This window comes from Myotis daubentonii, chromosome 16 (genome assembly GCF_963259705.1).
Source record: "Myotis daubentonii chromosome 16, mMyoDau2.1, whole genome shotgun sequence".
NCBI classification, from domain to species: domain Eukaryota; kingdom Metazoa; phylum Chordata; class Mammalia; order Chiroptera; family Vespertilionidae; genus Myotis; species Myotis daubentonii.
This window is the reverse complement of record NC_081855.1, coordinates 22417965-22436535: the sequence shown is the minus strand read 5'-3', so window position 1 is coordinate 22436535 and position 18571 is coordinate 22417965. Positions and strand designations below refer to the sequence as shown.

The 18571-nt window shown below is 54.6% G+C and overlaps 1 protein-coding gene across 1 annotated transcript in view; it reads right to left on the bottom strand.

Moving 5' to 3' along the window:
* The window catches only part of RTN4RL1 (reticulon 4 receptor like 1), a 68142-nt gene that overhangs the window by 37348 nt on the left and 12223 nt on the right, over window positions 1–18571 (bottom strand). The gene's annotated exons all lie outside the window — the stretch shown is intronic.

Genomic DNA, 18571 nt, shown 5'->3' with positions numbered 1-18571 from the left:
TGAACCTGGGCCAGTGACATCAGGACCCCAGCTTTTTTCAGACCGTTGGGGGAGAGAAGCTCTCTTCCTAAAGGGCAGGGAGAAAGGGACCGAGAGCTGCGGGAGGAGCCCTGTGAGCATGACGCCGGCTCAGGGGAAGCCACACCGAGACACCAAGTCCCGATGACGCCGGGTGGTCCAGTTACCCCTGAAGACGAGCCTTTTCGTCTTAGGAGCCGGCACAATTCCTTTTCCATCCCAACAGCTGGGTTTCAGTCACTTAGAACCAGTGTCCCCGCTCTCAGGTCACCAGGCGCCACCGTCTAAGGATCTTCCTAACTCTGAAGCATGTGATTTCAAGGTCAGAAAATCCACATGTGTGTGTTTGCCTGTGATGCATGTATGTACGTGCACAGACACGCCTGCACACACCTGCTTTCCTTGCGGCACCCTCTCCCCCACCTCTCTGAGAAGAGAGCCTTACGCCTCTGCGGCTTGACCTGCCCTTAGGAAGCCGCCGGGCCGTTGGGTCTAGGCCAGTGGTCGGCAAACCGCGGCTCGCGAGCCACATGCAGCTCTTTGGCCCCTTGAGTGTGGCTCTTCCACAAAATACCACGTGCGGGTGTGCACGTACAGTGCGACTGAAACTTCGTGGCCCATGCGCAGAAGTCGGTTTTCGGCCTGGGCGAGTCTATTTTGAAGAAGTGGCGTTAGAAGAAGTGGGGGTACGTTCACTGAGGTCGACCTCTCAGATTGAGGACGTTTTTAGCAAAGGCCAGCTTAGGAGCACCCTAATAAAGTTAATAACAACGTACCTACCTATATAGTTTAAGTTTAAAAAATTTGGCTCTCAAAAGAAATTTCAATCGTTGTACTGTTGATATTTGGCTCTGTTGACTCATGAGTTTGCCGACCACTGGGCTAGGCCAAGCCTCACCAGACGCTTCCTGGGTTCTTCCGGGTAACTTCCAGCTTCCACCCTGAATCGCCGGAGTCTAACCCCTTTCTGCACCTGAAGACAATTCCCCCAAATCTCTTCTTCAGGACCAGCCATCACACGGCTCCTCCAGGAGTTCCCACCATGACCATGTTGGTATTGTTTTGTTTTGTTTTTAGCATCTTCACTACTTCATAGTTCACAATCATTCATTAGACATTTACTGAGCGCTTAGTGTGTGCCAGGCACAGGGAGAGAGCTGGGGATACACACTAAAGAAGTGGACACAAAAAAGAGAAGGAAAAAAAAATAAGTGGACTCAACTGCTGTCCTCATGCACTCGCCGTCCAGGATGCCACGACTAATTACAGCACTAAATAACGGACACAGCTATTCAGCTCTCAGACACCACCTGGTGCAAGTGGCCACTCTCTCCGGGGACGGGTCTCTCCTAATGTCTCTATTCCTTCCCCTTCTTCTTCCCCAGCGTCTCTTCCTCACACAGCAGTCAGGGCATAACCCTGGCAGCTCAGAAATGAATCCTAGGGCTCCCATCACACGGAGAATACAATTCAGCCACCTCGTCATGGCCTCCCTGTCCACCCTGCCGCCTCCCTTGCCCCCAACCCTGTGTCCCAGCCCCCAGAGGCCGTCTTCATCAAACGCTCCAAGCACAGGCCTCTCAGGGACCTTGCATTGGCTGTTTCCTTAGCCCGGCTCCTCTCCTGGTCCAGCATCCACATGCTCCTTCCCTCATCTCGCCCACGTCGCTGATCAACGTCACCTCCCCAAGAGGCTTCCTTGAGCACCTCACCCCAAGCTGCCACCCTCACTTCCTGCGTTCTCACCTTCCCAGTACTCACCAGCCCTGCCAGTGCCCCCTGGTCCATGACCCACCTGCCGGGTGAGCTCCATGAGAGCAGGGCTGTGACTGTCTTGCTCACCACTGTGTCCTCAGCACCCAGGTGGCTGGCACCCAGCTGGTGTCATTAGTAATTTGCTCACTGAATGAATGAATGAATGAATGCTGAATGCTGAATGCTGCAGGCACATGTAACTGGGAGACCTGATGTAGTCTGGGGGGGTGCTCAGGACCACATCTGAACTGACCTCTGAAGGAAGAGAAGGAATTATCCAGGTGAGAGGGATGAGGTGGCAACATTGCAGGCAGCACAGTTGCCCGTGGGAGGATCCCGACGTGGAGGGAGACTGGCACATCAGTACGTGAGGGGCAAGTGGGGTTAGGCAAGGTCAGAGGGGTAAGCGGGGGCGCTCCTCAGGAGGCCTGGAAAGCCCTGTTTAAAATGGGCTCCCACAGACACTGGGGCAGTGAGGGCCTGGGGCAGAGGGCGGGCGGGGCGGGCTTGAGGGGGGTTATGGGGGGGGGGGGACATATGTAATACTTTCAACAATAAAGAATTATCTTTAAAAGAAATAAAACAAACAAATAAGTAAAATAAAACAGGCCTCTATTCCCAAGAGCTCTGAGAGAACCTGAATGATTTTAAACAAAGTGACATGATTCGATTGTGTCCCCTAACATCGCCTGCCTGTCTGCAGGGCAGAACCTGGAGCCCTGATGCTGGAGCACCAATCAGGAGGCTACGGCCACAGTCCAAGCGAGAGACACGGGGCCCTGGTTTGGATGGTGGAGATGGGGAAATGGAGAGAAGGAGAAGCACCTCAGCAACGTGCAGGCAGTGGACGGGATTGGTGGACGATGACGAGAGAGAGGATGACTCAGTGAGTGCTCAGCAGAGAGCAGAGCGGCTCCGTCCCCGTCCTAGATTTGGACACTTCTATTAATGTAGCCAAAGATTACAGATGCTTTTTTGGGGGAAGGCACATCAAACTTTGACTCACTGTTCTCGCAGGCAAATGCTTCCTCATCATAACCACCCTCACAAAGACAGGAAGGGTCCGCTGTGAGAGAGCCGGGCGCCCGTGGCAAGCTGCCGGATCACAGCCTGGAGGAAGGAGCCAGGGCCTCGCACACTGGTGGAGGCCGGAGAACTGCCGCGGGGCATTTAATTTCAAGAAAGCAAAGGTGGTCATGGGCGAGGGGTACACATTCTCTCCTTCCTCTAGGCCACTGAACTTCGGGGACAAGAAAAAAGACATCGTAGGAGAAATGTCACACACTATACTACCCACATCTCTGTTTCTAGAAGCTTCCATGACAGATACCCGTGTACTTCTGGACTGCCAGAGGCTGTGCATGATTCCAGAGAGCAGAGAAGGCTCCAGAAGCGAGTGTCTGGAAGTCCGAGCAAGAATGCCTTCCTGAGGCAGAAACCCAGTGGCATGGGGGGCATTTCTCAGGCTTCCTCTAACCTGTCACAACTGTGCTAGTGGGTCCCATTAAAAATGGTCATCATGGGTTATACACCCATGTGACTGCACTTAATGCCACAAACTGTACAGTTAAAATGACTAAAATAGTAAATTTTATGTTATGTATAACATAAAGTAAATAATTAAAAAAGATACCTTACAGTCCATGGCAATAACCCACTACCTCATGCTTCAATTTCCCCTACAAAGTGCCTGCTATGGTTATCTTCCAGCCTAGGGTTGAACACATACAAAAGGCAATTCCCTATATGCTTAACAGAGAACTCCATCTTTCATATTTCTATTAGGAAGTTCTTGGAATAAAATCAAACCAACTAATATATATATTTTTAATTATAAAGCCATCATGGAGCCCTAGCTGGTTTGGCTCAGTGGATAGAGCCTCAGCCTGTGGACTGAAGGGTCCCAGGTTGGATTCCGGTCAAGGGCACATGCCCGGGTTGCAGGCTCCATCCCCAGTAGGGGGCGAGCAGGAGGCAGTGGATCAATGATCCTCTCTCATCATTGATGTTTCTCTCTCTCCCTCTCCCTTCCTCTCTGAAATCAATCTATACATTTAGAAAGCCGGCACAGAGCTTTTGGAGCCCACGATGGATGCTCCTGGGGGTGGGGCTCCCTCGGAGCGGGGCTTCCTGTCCTGCTTCCTAAAGTCCTGCTGCGCTGTGTCCAGGAGGCGAGATGGTGAGCGCCAAGCCCCACTCACCCTCCACCTTCCACACGGGCCCCACTCCCTCCTGACACGCGGCCACATCGGAGCAGGGGCTGGGACCGCACGCAGGAAAGAGCCCCTCTCTGGACTCAGAGAGCCGGCCGGGGTGCCTGACTTTGGCCAATTAGTACCTTGCTCGGTGTAACCAACCGAGTCACAGATTCAATTTGATTCAGCAAACATTTATCGAGCATCTCAGCGCCAGGCGATTCCTGTCTGTTCTGTAAGTGCAATGAAGCGCAGCCTTCTCTCTAGATTAATTTGTATTTCAAGGCAAAAAGGTAGGTTTTAAGTACCTGTAAGAAGCAGTAATGGATGCCTTGAGGAGCGTTGTGCATGGGGTTGGGGAGAGGGGAGGCGCAGAGGGAAAGGCGCCGAGAAATGGCCTGTGAGTCAGTGCAGCAGGACCGGGCTGCAGACAGGAAAGAAAAAGTAGACAGAGAAGCCAGATAAAGCCCGGCGGGGGGGGGGGGGGTGCGGGGGCGGGGGGTGCGGGGGCAGGGGGGCGGGGGGGCCGGGGGGGCATTGTTTAAAACCTTCCCCCACTTTCTTTTTAATCGAAAAAATAATGCATGCGAGTAGTAAAAAAAAACCTATTTTTTTTTTTTTTTAAAGAGCACAAAAGGGTATACAAGGAAAAATAAGGCTCCTTTCCTCGCCCATACCTCCAGGCCCCAGCATCTTTCTTCAGAGACATCCCACTGTTAACAGTTTCTTTTGTGTCTTTCCAAAATCCTTCTATCACCTACAAGTGTATCTTCCCTTTTAAAACCCAAATGGCAGTGCCGTGTATCCCCACTGCGGCTCACTTAGCAATGCCCCTTGGCATCCGTCCCATCTCAGCACACAGTCCCCCACCCCTTGGAGTGCAGAATCCCATTGTACGGGGGTGCCGTAATCTACCCCATCGGTTCCCCCCGGATGGACGTTTCGGGTGTTTCCAGTTGCTGTGATTACAGGCAATGAGAACATGCAGGCTCCTGTGTTTCTGCCCACAGTGCCGGGGCGTCAGTCAGATAAACTCCTGGAAGTGGAATTGCTGCGGGAGTTAGATAACTGGGGTTGGCACTGTTCAGTCCGGTTGGAGCTGTGTCTCCAGGAGGAGATGGTGCGTACTGAGCCTCAACCAACCTCCTTCCTTGCACACACGGGCCCCCAGTTCCCTCACTGACACGTGGCCACATGAGAGCAAGGGTTTGGACTGCATGCCAGGAAAGATTCCCTCTCTGTGTTCAGAGAGAGCCAACCTGTGTGGTTGGGGACCCAGTTGGGAGCTAAGAGGATGCAGACCCCTTCTCGTCGGGGGCGAAGAGTGTGCAGAGGGATCAAAGCGTGAGAGTAAGGCATTTAGTGAGCACGCTGCCTGGCACATAGCGAGTGCTCCGTCAGCATGAGCTATTATTGGCGTGATTATGATTATTATTATTCAGAGGGAGCTGTCTTGCCAGTGAACAGGAAAGCTCCCAGGGTGGGTCTGCCCAGAGTCCAGTTGATGCAAAGGAGCCTGCTCAGCATTTGGAGCCGGGCGAGAGCGGAGACAGGCAGTTCCCACTTATCACCGCGTGGCATCTGGAACTCCCGGGCCTCTGCCAGCACCTAATAAACACCATACTTCATGCCTTGCCATTGTCACCCACGCGTCCCCTGATGCCTGCTGGTGTCGTCCGCCATCGCACACAGTCAGCATTTCGCCCGGCACATGACGCCTTTATGACCTGCTTTCTTTTTAAAGTGGTGAATGCAGCCGGAATGATGTCACCGTGACATAATGAAACACAATGTGTGTGTTATTGGGGACAAGCAGGAGTCGGGTGCATTCACCAGAACTTACAAACCCAGAAAAAGAACACTTACAAGCTCTGTGGCTTTGGGAAGTCATTTAACTTTCTTAAGCCTTAATTTTCTCACCTGTGAAATGGGTTAAGTGTTGGTTGTAATAGGATTACTGGGAGGAGTACACAGATGATGGATTATTTATGATTATTTATGCAATTTTTTTATAGACCAGGCTTATTCCACATTTGATTTCAGGCCCGGCTGGTGTGGCTCAGTGGTTGAGTACCGACCCATGAACCAGGAGGTTTCTGGTCAGGGCACATGCCCGGGTTGTGAGCTGGATCCCCAGTAGGGGGGCATGCAGGAGGCAGCTGATCAAGGATTATCTCTGATGTTTCTATTTCTCTCGCCCTCTTCCCTTCCTCTCTGAAATCAATAAAAACATCTTTTTAAAAATTCTTTTAAAATGTTTTAAAAGAAATTCAGGCAGTTGAGCGCCTGGAACATAGCAGTGGCTCAATACAGCCTCAAATTCCTTCCCCTGACCTTCTGTCGCAGTGGCCACCAGTGGACCCCAGCCTTCCATTCCAAGGGGCCTCCATCAGTTGAAACATGTCTGGCACTTCCTTGTGAGAAAACGGGCTTATTTCTTGAATCCCATCTTGTTTTTAGCCTAAAAATAATAATAAAAATCCCAACAACAAAACAAACCACGTTCTGCAGACTGCTCATCTCCTTTATTCACAACACACAGCTTCAAATTACTTTGGCCTTTCCCGCCCCCCCCCCCCAAAAAAAATCAAACCCACCCCTAAAGGTCAAGGATCCGCCACTGGCCAGTCTATTATGAAGAAAACACTGCGAGATCTGAAGCAGCTTCCCAAGGACTCATCCACTGTTTTGCGTTAGCGCAGGGAACTGGAGTCAGAGCACCGCCCCTCCCCGCTCCCTCCAGCCCCACCATGACCCTGAACCCGCCCATTCCTTAGGACACTTACATCCAAAGCCTCTTTGTAGGAAAATCCCTCTCCCTGCCTCCTGGTTCTACTCTGTGGCTCCCATTTCCCAGTCTCCGGGGGAAGGCAGGTTTTGCTGCCTGCCTCTGAGAAGTGTATGCTCAGGTGGAATTCATGGACACTGGGTGTGGGATAAGGTGTTGAAAGTGGTCTGAGAGGATGGGGTGGCCTCCCTTCCGTCTTTTGTGGGGGACACTGGGAGAGGCACGCAGGGACTCTGGGTCAGAGATGGGGTGCCTCCGGGAGCAGAGAGCAGTGTCTCCCCTGCGCCCACACCCAGTGTTCCAAAGGCCCCACCAACACTCAGCAGGGAAAAGGATTGCCCCTGGTCTGAATGCCCTCAGCCTTGTCCCCAGATAGTCTCAAGCCAGAAAATGCCCAAAGGCCCGCGCCAGCCTCTCCCTGCCGGTGTGTGAGCTTGCTCCTCCCCAGCCCACAAGCTGGAAGGTGACCTGTCCCTACGGAACCCCTGAGGGCTGCAGGCAGGGCAGCCCCGTGGAAGCACCCTGGCCCCCAGGTCAGCTCGGCCTGAGCGCAAATGGCTGGGACAGCGCAGGCAGGCTCTGCCGGCTCCCACCTCCAAGCCTCAGTTTCCTTGTCTAAAAAAGGCTTAACACATTGTATGCGGGAAACGTATTTATACGTTTTACGTTGACTGGTAGTAGAGAGCAGGACACGTATTTTATAGACGCGGGATACGTTTCTTATAGACTAGCGGTAGAATGCGGGTAACGTATAAATACGTAAACTAAAGTTATCGTAATTTTACTGAACGTTGCCATTTGCGCAAAAAATTAGCAAAAATGGCCCACGCCACCTGTTAGCACCTGATAAAAACTACCCGCAAACAATGTTTAATAGCCCTAGCTGGTTTTGCTCAGTGGATAGAGCATCGGCCTGTGGACCAAAGGGTCTTGGGTTCGATTCCGATCAAGGGCACGTATCTTGGTTACAGGTTCCTCCCCAGCCTGGGCCCTGGTTGGGCACGTGCAAAAGGCAACCAATCAATGTGTCTTTCTCACATTGATATTTCTCTGTCTCTCCCTCTCCCTCTCCCTCTCCCACTCCCTAAAAAAAAAAAGGCTTAATACCTACTTGGGTTGGGGGTGGGGTCAGGAAGGGGGCGTGTAAAGATGAAATGAGAGTGGCAGCGAATGCTCACAGGCGCCTCTGGTACAGGCCTGTATCTGGAAGGCGCAGCTGCCCTGCTCTCCCAGGAAGCCTGGGGCCATGACATGAGCCCACGGGGATGGAAGGAGTCACGGAGGCCCCAGCAGCCCACCGAGCTTTCACTGTGTGGCTGTGAGAGGAAGCAGCAGAGGGAAGCCTCCAGGATCGAGCGGGGAGGAGGGGTGGGCCTAGGCCAGTGGTCGGCAAACTCATTAGTCAACAGAGCCAAATATCAACAGTACAACGATTGAAATTTCTTTTGAGAGCCAAATTTTTTAAACTTAAACTATATAGGTAGGTACATTGTTATTAACGTAATTAGGGTCCTCCTAAGGCTTAGGAAGAGCCACACTCAAGGGGCCAAAGAGCCGCATGTGACTCTCGAGCCGCAGTTTGCCGACCACGGGCCTAGACCGTCTTGTGGCTCAGCCTGGAGAGGACAAGACCTTTGACCTCCCCTCACTCTCCTTCTTGGCTCATTCCAGGGGGGAGGGGGCTGGCTCTTGCTGTCCACAGAATCACCATCCGCTACAAGGCAGTGAAGCACAGTGGTTATGACTGGCACGCAGCACTGAAAACATACCTCTGTATCTTCTTCTTGTTGTTAATCCTCACCCGAGGGTAGGTTTCCATTGATTTTTAGAGAGAGTGAAAGGGAGGGGGAGAGGCAGAGAGAGAAACATCAATGTGAGAGAGACACAGCGATTGGCTGCCTCCCGCATGCGCTCTGACCAGGGCCAGGGATCGAGCCTGCAGCCTAGGTACGTGCCCTTGACTGGAATCGAACCCAGGACCCTTCAGTCCATAGGCTGACGCTCTGTCCACTGAGCCCAAACCGCTAGGGCTCTATCTTTAGCTTAGATGGCTTGCTGCAAGATCTACACTCAGTTAAAGATGAACAAGTCCTTATCCTCTTGCTAATTGGTTCACATCGATTGACCTTGTAAGTGGGTCTAATGTAAATCTGGTAACAGATGACCTGTATGTCAAGCAATCCTTGCACTTAACTGGCTGTTGCTCAAGCAACTGAACGAGGTACATTAACCCACATTCTCAGGACACCTCCTCCTTCTAGGCTGCAGAGCCCATTTCCCCTATTGGTTAAAACATGTGCTGGGTCAACAGGCCTGCTTAACGGCACCGGGTCCTATGAAACGGGAGGTGGTAACACTAGTGTAGATTCCTCAGGGAGGCGGAGGGAGCGCTGAGCCTGTGACAGGAGTCCCTGGCCCTGCCCTGGCGCAGGCCGCTGGCGGGAGAAGGGGCTGCGTCCCAAGCGCTGGTGGAGGAGGAGGATCAGGAAGGCAGTGCCCCTGGCCTTCTCATGACCTGGCCGCCATTGGCCTTGCAATCCGTTTCCTCACTCGGCCTGCTCCCAGGAAAGCGCGGGTCTGTCTCACTGAGCCCATCTCCAGGGTTGGGCCCATCACCACTGCTTCCCAAGGGGAGCTGATGTTCCGTCCTTTATTGTGCCAGTGTCTGAAACGGTCTGGAAACGGATAAAGACAACCAGCACCAGGAGATGGCCTAGAAATCTCGGCCCAGGTGCAGGAGGCAGCAGCCCTCCCCACCTTCCCAGGACCCACTGGAGGGCTAGCTGCTGGCCTGGAGTGCCTCTCAGCTGGCCAGAGCCCCGGCCAGCCACCCCTACCTCCCCTCTGCTCTGTTAATAAACCTCGGCTGAGGGCCTTCTGAGCCCCCTCCCCGGGTTGGATCCTCCCTGGTATGCCTTATCAGCCTTGCTTTCCACAAGCACTTAAATTCATGAGAAAAGGCAAAAAGTGAAATCAGATAGAAATGTAGGTCTGTTTGCTGTTTTCTCCAATGAAATGGCTCTGGGTAAACAGCAGACGCCTTTGATGAAATCCCAGCAGGCTTAAACAATAAAGCTCGTTACAAACTCAATCTGGCAGTGATATCAGATCTGAAATTGTTTCAAAAAACATGTCAACATTATCTAATGCTCCTTTAAAAACTTCCTGGGTTGCCCACTGTGGAGTCTGGGTTGGGGAGATAGGACAGGAGCAACCCCAAGTCTCAGAGTGCCTGGAACTGGGAGCCAGGAGCCAGCTATTCCTGTGTGTGTGTGTGTGTGTGTGTGTGTGTGTGTGTGTGCGAGCGTGTGAGTGTGTGCATGTGCGCACGCCTGTCGGCTGTAAAAGCCTAAACGGCCACTCTGTGGTCATTGCCCAAGCCAGGCAAGGCACCAGCCTCCCTCTCATGTACCACTGCAACTTCCCTCCCAAACCTGGACTCCCTGCCTCCACCCTTAACTCCCTAACTCCTACTTTCCATATTTCAGCCAGCAGATGTTTTTAAACATGTAAATCAGATCATGCCACTCCTTTACCTTTGCTCTGCACTGAGAATAAAATCCAAACTCCTCCCATGACCCACAAAACCCTAGAGGACCTGCTACTGCCTACTTGTCCCCCACTCACTACATCCCAGCTTCCAGGCCTAGAACACCAATCTCTGTCCTGCCTCCGGGCCTTTGCACCTGCTGTCAAAGGCCTGGGATGTTTTTGCCACAACCCACTATCATGGCTCACCTCCCCGACCACCCTTACTAGTGTCACTCCTCTTCCTGGCCAAACACAGCACCACACGACAGTTTATTCTCTACACTAAATGCAACCACTATCTGAAACCACTTCATGTGCTTATGTGTTTACTGTTTCCTCCTCTGGGATGTAATCTCCTTGCAGGACCAGACTTGTAGTCTCCTTGCCGGCAGCCGGTAACTGGCACACAGTAGGTGCTCAATAATTATTTGCTGCATGAATGAGTTGCATGAATGCCATCACCCCTCTAGGTATGCCCCACAGAAATATCTTTCAGCCTCTCCCGGGTTGTCCCTGCCCCACCCAGGCCTCCCCCCTGAGGCCTTGAGCCACCAGGCCTTGGAGGTCAGGTCTACCCTGGGGCAGGAGCTCAGGCACCAAGGGGGACTCAGATGTCCCCCCACTTTCACTGTTCCCCACCCCCTAGGCTGCCTCCTCCTCTCCCTGCTCTGGGACCCAAACTCACAGGGAGCCTCTGAGATGCGGGGGGACAGGGGTGGGAGGGAACTGGGTCCTTGCTCTCTTCACAGGCCTTCCTGGAAAAGTGCACGCCCTGGTCTGCCGGAGCCTCCAGGGTCTGGGGCCTGGGGTGGACAGCGATGCCACCCAAGGGCGCAAGCCCTCCAGCCTCACCCGCCCAGGGCCGCAATCGATCCCCACCGCTCCGGCCTCATTACCGAGGACAGCTGCCGGGGCTGGCAGCGGAGCCAGACGGCTGCGGAGGGGAGGGGGCGGGAGGCCTCCTTGGCTCCCTGGCCCGGATTAAATATTTACTATGTTTTGTTTGGCCTTTGGGGGAAGGGCGCGGGGACTGTCGCATCGATCCCGAGCTGCGGGCAAAGCGGGGCGGGTCCAGGGGCGCGGGCGGTGCCCGAGCCGGTCGCCCAGGAGCCTCGCCGGCGGGCCGGGCCGGGCCGAGCACCCCGGGGCGAGGACAGCGCCGCGGAGCCGCCCGCCGCGCTGACAGATCTGGGTTACCGCGCGCCGCGGGGCGCCGCTGCCGCCGGGAAACGACTCCCCGCGCCGGCGCCGAGCTCTTTGTAACCCCGCGCCCTCCGCCATCGGTTCTGCCCGCAGACCCGGAGCCTGAGCCCCCCGCGACCCCGACCCTGACCTGCGACGGTCCGGTCCGGTCCGGTCCGAGCGCCGAGGCTGCGCTGGGCCGCGTGGTTAGCGCCAGCTCATTGCGGGGGAGGGGGGTGGGGAGCCGAGAGCTGGATGCTGGGCCAGATTGGGCCCAGGTGCGCCCCCAAAGCCCGGGGCCTCCTCACCAGGCTCGCCCTGCCTCTGGTCGCTCTTTCCTACCCGAGGTGCGCGGTGCCAGCGCCCTGGCCCGGCCCTGCCCGCTCTGCCTCGGAGATCTTGGGGAGAAAGGCGAGTGGAGGGGTCTGGGGGCGCTGTAAACTCGCCTGCGGGGCGGGAGGGCTGGACCGCTCTCCCCGCAGCCAGGGGGAACCCTGGAGTCCCTTTTCTGGGCACACACTCCACTCCCAGGGAGCAAGCGCTGTGCGGCAAGGACAGGAGACCCATCCTCCCTGAGCGCACAGTCTGGTGAGCAGTCAGCGCGGCCACCCTCCCCTCCCTGCTCCAGTGCACACACAGACTACTCTCCAATGATCCGTCACATGGATGCACACACCCTAAAGGGCTGCTCACTCACATTCTACACGTGGAGATACACCCTGGCCCACCCTGACCCATCTCTACACATGTGTACATGTGCCACATACATACACATCGACTAAGGGGCAGCTGCCCCACCCACTGTCATGTGTGTGCTCACTAATATAAACGCACATACATACTAAGAACCGCCCCATTCCTACACAAGCATGTGTCTATGCAGGTGCACACGCGTGCACACACAAAGAACACCCATCGTCACCTCTGTACCTGTTGGTGTACACACACACACATACACAGAGCTGGCAATTCCCACATCCATCCTTGCACACATGCGCACACATGCACTGGTGTCCACCCCTCACCCCATCCCTATATACCTGTCCCCCTTCACACACACCCCCCAGCATACACGCCTGCGCACTGACTACAGGCGGCCGGGGAAGAGCTGCAGCCTCCAGCCCTGCTCCTATTTAAAGAGAAGCATTGCTGGAAAAGGAACAAAAGCAAACCCAGCTATAAATAGCCACCTCCCTCCCTGCTTTTCCTGCCCTCCGGCCTTCATGGCCTTGCCTCTCCTCTCCGCCTGCCTGCCTGCCTCCGGCCCAGAGCAGCCAGGGCAGGCCTGTCCCAAGGGGCAAGCAGCAGGGCCCTAGAAGCCAGGTGGCCAAGCACTGACCACTGAGACAGGCCAGGGACTCCGGGTCTGGGTGGGTGCAGGGGCACAGGGCCAGCCACCGGCAGCCAGCTCGGCAGGCATGTGCCCAGCTCAAAGGGAGGGAGGCCCACTTAGGCCAGGGCTGCTGCTTCAGCAGAACTGCAGAGGCTGGCAGCTGCGGGGAGGGGAAAGGTGGGTCCGCCAAGCGGCAGCCACGCCGCCCGCCCGGGGCGCTCGCTTCCCAGTCAGGCCAGCCCTTCCCTGGGTTGGCTCCTGGTTTGGCTCCTGGGCCCCGGGTTGGGTCGAGGATATTGGGTGCCTGTCAAGAAGCCATGGGGTGGAGGACAAGTGAGGGAGAGGGTGTAAGTCCTACTCTGAGCTCGAGTTCTATCACCCACTGATCCACCAGCCTTGGGCAAGGCCCCTGGCCACATGACCCCCTCTCTACAGGGTGTTGGGAACGCTGCATGAAAAACCGGTGTGGTGTGCCGGGCAGGCCCTGGGGAACTGTGGGGGGCCCTGGGATGGGGGAGATTACAGACTGCCCCGTGTGTCTGAGAATCAGGTAAAAATAACACTTCCACTTACTGTGTATTTACCATGTGCCAGGCACCGGACTGTCCTTAGCTTATTTGCTCCTCTGTGAGGTAGATACTCTTTATATTCCCACTTTACAAGTGGAGAAACTGAGTATGTATGCCTCCTTACAAGGCAATCACTAGGATCAGTTTCTTAACATGAGGTTTTAATTAGTCCTTAGACACTGGGACTGTATAACACATGCTTTCCCTCAAGGTCACACGGGCCCCTAAAGCACAAGGCCAGGTTGTGAGCCAAGCTGAGACTAAGTCCAAAGCCCTCCTACCTACGTTGTCGTGTACTGTGAGAGACTGGGGTCCCTGGTTCCCAGGTCTGCCCCTCCCGCGGGGCCGGAGGAGGGCTGGGCTGGGCTAGCCTAGGCCTGGAACTGGAAGGGCTGCAGGGAGGAGGGAGCCCACTGGTCCTCTGCTACAGCCTCCCTCACCCCCCCCCCACCCCCCTCAGGGACTTGCTGCATCAGCTCCTCCCACCCACCCCTGTCCCTAGCTCCCCCAGGGGCTTCTCTTCACCAACACTGGAGAGGGGAAGGGAGGGGGTGGGGGGAGAGCTTAGGCAGACCTACTTTCAAGGCTTTAATCCTTTTTGCTTAAAGGATTTTTTTTTTTTTTTTTTTTTTGCTTGGGGAAGACTTGGTCTGATCAGAGGAGAGACGCAGGGAGCTGACAAGCTGTGGAGGAGGGGGGGGGGTGAGGAGAAAGAAATACATATTTATTACCCTCAATTATTAAAAAATAGGTAGTACTGGATCTTAGGTCCTGGCAGACACTGCAGCAGCTTGTGTGTAAGGACTATTTTCTTTTCTTTCCCTTTCTCTCTCTTTTTAAAAGAAAAATTATTTTATTTATTTATTTTTCTGATGAATTCTGTTGGGATTGTCATGTGGTTAGTTGTTAGCAAAAATGCCTTGGCCAGTTCCCAGAGGGGTGCAAGGGTTGGGCCCTAGAGAGGTGAGCAGTCTACCGCCAGGGAGCCTCCATACTCAGGCACAGGGGGAGCCGGCACCCCATCTCCAAGGAGGAGGGGGGGTGGGGCCCCTTAATACCAGCTGCTTCTCCCCCACCCCCTCTCAGGACAAACCCTCCACCAATAACAGGCCTTCCCCTTGCGAGTGCTCTTTTCCAGGGGCTGGTGAGTGTGAAATTGATCCCACTAGGAGGTGACACTTCTCACCCCAGACTTCTGAGGGCTTCACCCAGGGGCACTGCCAGCTGCTTAGACACACCCTTCTCCTCCCAGGAATGTACCAGCCTGTTAAAAGGGGGGCAGCTTGTCAGCTTTTGCAAAGATGGGGAGGCATCCTGCAAGGGTCCTGAGGCCCACTGAGGCCTGACCTGCCAGGCAGGCGGCAGGCGACACCCCAGCCTCCTTTGTTATGGGCCCTAGAACAAACAGAGGGATCTGCATTGAGGAAAAGGCCAGGGAGGCAAGGCCACCAGGAAGAGGACCTGACATTCATTCTGGTACTTGGGGTCCCCAAAGAGCCTGGCACGAAGTAGGCCTGGGCACATGTCTGTTGAAGAACAGAAGAGGATGATAAAGATGGAAAATAAGTCCTAACCGGTTTGGCTCAGTGGATAGAGCGTCGGCCTGCGGACTGAAAGGTCCCAGATTCAATTCCGGTCGAAGGCATGTACCTTGGTTGCGGGCACCTCCCCAGTGGGGAGTGTGCAGGAGGCAGCTGGTCGATGTTTCTCTCTCATCGATGTTTCTAACTCTCTATCCCTCTCTGTAAAAAAATCAATAAAATATATTTTTTTTAAAAAAAGATGGAAAATAACATCTTGCCCTACCTGGTTTGGCTCGGTGGATAGAGTATCAGCCGGCCCACGGACTGAAGGGTCCCAGGTTCGATTCTCAATTGCAGGTTCAAGCCCGGCCCTGGTCAGGGTGCGTGCAGAGGCCACCAATCGATGTCAGCCAAAGTTTCTCTCTCTGCCTCTCCCCCTCCCTTCCACTCTTGATAGATAGATAAATGATATAGATAGATAGATAGATAGATAGATAGATAGATAGATAGATAGATAGATAGATACCAACACCTCACTGAGGTCTTGCTGCATGCCAAGAAGGCATTTTATATCCATTTTGTCACAATTCTCAGAACCCCAAGAGGTAAGGCACTAACCCCACTTTTCCGATGACTAAACTGAGGCCCAAAGAATTAGAAGCATTTGCCTGAGGTCAGGCAGACGGCTAAGTGGCAGAACAGGACCCTGATTCCCGCCTTTCTGGCTCCGCAGCCCCGGCTTTGGCTGCTTGGCTCCATACATGGAGGAGGCAGGGAAACCCGAGCGGACTAGAAATAAGTGCGAGAGGAAGGGGGCAAGAAAGGGTCCCTTTTCCAGGCCAAGAGCCCAAGGCACAGGGCTGGGCTGGGCTTTCCCCTCTGCTCAGGGCGACCCTCTGGAGCAGGAAGAGGCAGCTGCGTAGAGGTCAGGGTTGTGGGCCTGAAGTTAGTGGAGATGCACCAGTTTTCTGGGGAGGCCTTCAACCTCCCCTCAGTTTTCTAAGCCAATGGAAACCACTTGGGAATGCTCTCCACAGCTCCCCCTGCAAAGCCTTAGGAGACTTCTCCCTGGCGATCGGGTGGAGGAGGGCAGAGTCCAGGACAGAGCCGGTCTTTCCCAAAGAGAGCTCCCTCCACCCAAGGTAGTCCCTGCTGGTTCTGAACCCCCTGCCCCTGTCCGGTGTCAGTCAGACTATTCACAGGGACTCAGTCCTGGACACAGAAAGGTAAACCTTCACAGGGTGGCCGGTTCTGGCCTGCAGGACGGCGGCACAGGAAGTTACCACTGCCCCTGCTCATACGGAGGGCGGGATGCCTCGAGCTCCTGTTCTGAGCCAGGAGAACTTTATCAGCATCTTCTCATTTAGTCTGCACAACCCTACAAGACAGGTACCCTTACTAGCCCCACTTTGCAGATGGAGTAACTCAAGTTCAGGGAAGGTCGGTCATTCCCAGGACTAGGCAGATCCTGCCTGCTGAACCTCCCCACTCGGAGGCGAAGGGCCTGGCCACTGACACCTGGAACGAGACTCCCCTACCAGACCCTCTCCTCTTGTGAGCGAAAGCCTCCATCGAGTGAGGACAGCCACTGGCTGGGGTAGAGATTCTGGACGGTAAGAGGCACGTTAACAATGTTACCAGCCAGTGACCGTGGACGTTCTGTGGAACACGTCAGCCGACCGCCCCTAATGCTGTGTGATGTTGGGCAAACCACCGCAGCTCTCTGGGCTTTGGTTTTCTCAGCTGAGTCATCCAGTCCCTCTAGCACAGCGGGTCGCGACCCTTTTGGTGGTCGAACGACCCTTTCACGGGGGTCGCCTAAGACCATCCTGCATATCAGACATTTACATTACGATTCATAACAGTAGCAACATTACAGTGATGAAGTAGCAACGAAAATAATTTTATGGTTGGGTCACAACATGAGGAACTGTATTTAAAGGGCCAGAAGGTTGAGAACCACTGCTCTAGCACCAAAGAGCCTACAAATCTGTCAGGAATCACACAAATCCTCCATCCTCCAGAGTTTTGGGTGCCACAAGCCATAACCACCCGAGGAAGAGTAACGCCTCTACATTTCCCCCACTGCTGCACCCACAGCCTGCTTCCCTGCAGACCTAGGCCATGTTCACAGCCTCAAAGCACGCACACACGCACGACCCTCCAGAAACCGTCAGCTCTGTCTGGCTGCTGCCGGGGGTGGAGTCAAGCCCGGGTACCTAAGGGGCATCACTGACCTCCCACAATGGCTTCCACCTACCCTGCTCCCTGTGAAGGCCTGACCTCTCACCCTGCTCTCCTTCCCCTGCCCAGAAGCCCACACAGCACATGGACTAAGGCGTGTACACAGGTGTTGGCAGTAGCATGGTTCCTAACAGCAGAAACCTGGGATCAGCCTCCATACCCAACCCAAGGGGAATGGCTGTCACACGATGGGCATTTTGTAGCCATTAAAACAGGTTTGGCCCTGGCCCGTTTGGCTCAGTGGATAGAGCGTCAGCCTGCAGATCAAAGGGTCCCAGGTTCGATTCTGGTCGGGGGCATATGCCCGGGTTGCAGGCTCGATCCCCAGTGGGGGGCACGCAGGAGGCAGCCGATCAATGATTCTCTCTCATCATTGATGTTTCTATCTCTCTCTCCCTCTCTGAAATCAATAAAAATATATATTTAAAAAAACAGGTTTAGAATCACCAACCCTGGAGCCTTTGAGAGATACTGTTAATTTAACAAGACAGGGCACATCTGCATGAACGCAGGTGAGAAGCGAAGGAGGGAAGGGTGCAGCGAATGTCCTGGGAGGGGATGCACTAGCCACTCGCTGGGTTGTGGGATTACGTCATTTTCTTCTTTTTGCCAACCTGCGGTTTCCCAGTGTTTCCTGCCATGTGTATGCATCCTTTGAGAAGTTCCAGAATTTTACTCTGGGAGAAGAAGCAGAGGGTGAGAGAGACAGGACCATATGCAGAACTAAGCTCTATGTTTCCTACTTTGGTGTAACAGGAAAGGCTTCTGGGAAATGATCTCTGTCCTTGGACTCAGGCCAGAGCCTGGGCCACAGGGACAGCCGAGGAGGAGAGGTGTCTGACCCCGGTGGGCAGGGGAATCCCCAGACCTCCTCTCCTTCCCCACCCCCATCCTTGCTGGGGCTTTGGTCTGTGCTTTGGCTCCTCCCCCTGGCCGAGTGCCTGATGAACTTGGGGCTGACCCCCAACTCTGGTCCTCTCCAGAGGACCTTGAGCGTGGGCTACACCTCAGACTACCTGCCCTGCCCACCGTCGAGGTCCCAGAGGCAGCTGGGTGTTGTACCCGGCACACTCCTGCTCCTTCTGTCTGCAGGGCTCTGTCCACGCTGAAGCAGAGGGGCTGCAGGGAGCCTGCCCTCACTGCACTTACCCTCTGTTCAAAGGGCACCTTATCAGGAAGATGTCCAGCCAGTCTCTCTAAAACAGCAGCTCTGTGGCCACTCTGTTCCTCCCGTCACCCTCTGTTCATTGTCACCTAAGCACCTACCCCCACCTGACGGAATATAGTTAAGTCATCTACTGTCCATTCCCCCCGCTAGGAACAGGGGACTTGGTTTTCATTCACTGCTTCAATCTCAGCGCCGAGGCAGCAGTAGGCAGGCACTCTATAGCGGGTCAATGTTTGTCAAATGCAGAGGGCCCTCCCACACCCCT